Below are 4,152 nucleotides of genomic sequence, written 5' to 3' on the forward strand. Positions count from 1 at the left end.
AAGGTTCACATATTTAATGGATGAGACATTTCTTAAAACGTCATTTCTTTCATATTTCAGAATATAGATAGCAAGAATAGCTTCCTTAGTTTAAAATCATCCTACATTGTTATAAAAAAATCACCAAAGCCATCCTACACATGCAATTTAGAAATGAACATCTTCCTCATTTCTCCCATATCCTTCCCATCGGCTTGTGCTCTTCCTCGTACAGAAAATAAATTTCATATGTAAGGATTTTCACTATTGACAGCTCTGAATTTCGAACCCAGTCATCTGTCCTGCAATGCTATGCAACAAGAATACAGAAGTGTCAATTCATTATTAAGTTGATCAACTAATGAGCTACACAGTGATATTCACAAAGGCTGTTAGAACACCCCACTTTACAAACGTAATTTGAAAGCTAGTAAAGAAGTCCACAACAAAGGAAGTATCATATTTTCCACCAGAAATCTTAGCAGAATCATATGTGCAGGTTATTCAACGGAAAAAGTTAAAATAATTGATATAGAAGTAGAAACATAATGCATATTGTCGATTTTTTGTTGAATGTCATCGATACTTGGTTGATAAGTTTGTTCTAAATCTTTCAGAAGAACCATGCATAAAGATTCCCTACATGAAAGAAAATTACTTAGACTTGGACTAAATTAGATATGCCAGCCATAAAAGACTTGTGTATTTAAAGAGTAAGGCTGAAGTAATTGGTAGATTGGACCATCGGACAAAATGTTTTTTATTACATTTAGAAACATAGGTAGTACATAATTATATTAAGGGCATCTCCAGCGGCGCGGCTGAGCGACCGTTTTGGTCCGCCGTGACCGGAAATGCGTCTGGGCCCTGCTCCAGCGGGGCGACGCAAAGTGACCGGGCCGTCCGCGGAGACGCAAACCTGGCCCAAATATGCGTCAGGTTTGCGTCTCCGCGAACGCTCGGTGGTCGCGCGGAGCGTCCTCCATTTCTTACCCGGTCCCGCAAGTCAGGGACAGCGAAATCGACCGCTTCGGTTTGCTTCTTTTTCCCCTTCTTTGTTGCCCTAGTGCGACGCCACCACCCCAACCCCACCCGCCGCCGTCCCGCCGCAGTAGTCGCCGTCGGCTCCGTTCTCGCCGCGCGGGAGAGCAGGATCGTACTCGGGCTTGGCTCCGCCGCGTACCTGCTGGCTGTTTTCGGGCCAAACGCTCCCGGTTGCGCTGCCCTTCTGCGCCGCCCACGACTTGTTCGGTCAATTGCGTCGGTAGGTTTATTACTCGTGTTTTCGGCACTATTGTGTGCGGCCATTGATCCGCAGTTTGTACCCACGCAGATGGACATGTGGCAGATGGTGGACAAGTTCCGCGCGGAGGTCGTCGACTCCTCTTCCGACGAGGGGTCCGATCAGTCGACGCAGACATTGGCAACTACTGCGGCCTCCATGATCCACGAGTTCACCTCAAACACGGGGCCGGAGCACCGGGGCTCTGTGAAGGGGCGCTCCAAAAACCTGCCGCGCAACAGAGTGGAAGGCAGGCCCGCCTCCACAAGGACTACTTCCACCTCACCAATCCGGTGTTCCCGGAAAAATTGTTCCGGCGCCGGTATAGGATGTCAAGGGACCTGTTCTTGGTCATTCTACGGGGCGTCAGAAACTACGACCCCTACTCCCATGCAGGCCCGATGCAACAGGTGCGCTAGGCTTCACCTCCTACCAAAAATGTTCCGCGGCTATTCGCATGCTCTCATATGAAATGGCTGCGGATATATTCGATGAGTATCTTCGAATGGGTGAGAGCACCTGCCTTGAGGCCATGTACAGGTTTTGCCGAGCCGTGATTGCCGTGTTCGGAGAGTATTACTGTAGGGAGCCAACTGTTGAGGATACAAGGCGGCTCCTGTCTATCAACGAGCCTAGAGGGTTCCCAGGAATGATTTGCAGCATAGATTGCATGCACTGGGAGTGGAAAAACTATCCATTTGGATGGCAGGGTGCGTACAGCAGGCATGAGGAGGGAAAAACTGTCATTCTTGAAGCTGTCATATCTCAAGATTTATGGATTTGGCATTCATTCTTTGGCATGGCCGGTTCCAACAATGACATCAATGTGTTGCACCGATCACCGGTTTTCAACCGGCTCATGCAAGGCAAAGCTCCCCGGGTGAGCTATGAGATCAATGGAAACGCATATGACAAGCCGTATTATCTTGCTGATGGCATCTACCCTGACTGGGCCACATTGGTGAAGACTGTCCGTAATCCAAACTCCGAGAAGACGAGGAGGTTTGCCAAGATGCAAGAGGCTTGCAGGAAAGATGTGGAGCGCGGATTTGGTGTGCTCCAAGCTCGGTGGGCAATTGTCCGTAACCCGGCAAGAACATGATCGCTGAAGACCATGCATGAGGTGATGACATGCTGCGTGATCATGCACAATATGATCGTTGAGAACGAGCGTCCTGCTGGCGCAATGAGAACCACTGGGAATTTCAAGGTGAGCTGGCTGCGCCACTTCCTGGAGCTTCGTCTTGGCAGGATTATCTACATAGGAATGTAGAAGTCATTAACGAGAACGTCTCCAAGCAAACGGATCTGATTGAGCATTAGTGGACATTGGCTGGTCATGAAGATCATGCCTAGAGAAATACTATCTTATTTTCATGTAGACTTTTAAAAATTTAAATGTAATAACTATGACTTCGTTGATTTCCTTATTTTGTTGTTTCGAAACTTTATAAATTGATGCACAAGGAAATGCGTCGGCCCGCTGGAGCCACCCCTAGGTGCAAACAGACGCGCGGACAAAAACGGTCTCGCGTCCGCCGTGCGACGCAAACGGACATTTCGGACGTCCGAAATGCGTCGCGCCGCTGGAGATGCCCTAAGAAGTGTAACAAGAAAAGTTATAGACTACACAGGACGAAATACTACTTTGTTTAGCTGTCTATGTTGTTAAATAGTTTGAGGATACTTCCAATAGCTCTATCAGACAAAAAACATCAGGCACAAAGATTCAGTGTGGAGGTTGAATACAGTACTACTATCCAAGTAGATAGCAGAATGGTCGAAATTATCTGCACCTGAAACACACCGAAGGTAAAATCCAAGAACTAAAATTGCACAATAAGAGGTAAATTGCAGGAGAATCAATAAATTTAACTGTTCCGCCCATGCATTCCAGGCGACTTGCGGCACATGAATACACACGCGGCAACTCCATCCTTTGAGGTAGCAGCCAACCTTTCTTCAATTCAAATTGTTTCCTGTAACAAAAATGGACCATATTTCAAAAGAAAAAGCAAGACTACTTGAAGTATCATGCAGAACGGGCAATGAATTTATCCATGTAGCTACCTATGGGGCGAGTTGTGCTGGTAAAGTTACTATTGACTTAAACTAATTTACTTAGCCAAGTAAAACTTCTGAAGGAAAACACATAATGGCTGATGAGAGTACAACATTGTACCATAGATGTTCTTATCTGAACCTATTCAGGGATAGTACTCAAGCATATTAATACGAACTATACATCGTACATGATATTTTTCGCAAAACTTAGAGATACTAAATGAATTGTACAAATTCTTTGCTTGATTTAAGTGCTCACATATGATATGTTCGAAAATTGAACTGAAAGGTTTTTTTGTCTACCAAAGAAAACCAAGGAAATGACCTAGCTTCATAAGCCCTTAAAGCAAAAACCAAGCACGTGAATAGATAGCCTGGCGTATCTTTCATTAAAAATTTGTTATACTAGTAAATTTCTGGTGTTCATCTCGTGGAAAACAAGAACATGCTTCCAAGTGATAGAAAATTTAGCTAGCAATGAAAGTATGGATTTACACAAGCCAATACTCACCTGTGTGAAATGTAGATTCCTTATTCTTGTATATGGATTAATAAGCTTGAGGAAAACTTGAGTACTGATGTTGTTCAATAATTCTTTTTTCGATAAAAAGTATATATTAATATCGCGGAGATACCAATTACACCCACTGCAACAACGCATTGCCCTAGCGACATTACGGATGCACACATCCTAAAACATAAAGAAGAATTACAAAAAAGAAAAGTCCCGCTACAGCAATCTATTCCTTGAAACAACGGCACTAACACTACCAAGACATCACCAGAAGTTCAAATTCTTCAAAAGCGACGCCTCCAAGAAGGAAACA

The sequence above is a fragment of the Lolium rigidum genome, chromosome 5 (assembly GCF_022539505.1).
Source record: "Lolium rigidum isolate FL_2022 chromosome 5, APGP_CSIRO_Lrig_0.1, whole genome shotgun sequence".
Taxonomy (NCBI): Eukaryota; Viridiplantae; Streptophyta; class Magnoliopsida; order Poales; family Poaceae; genus Lolium; species Lolium rigidum.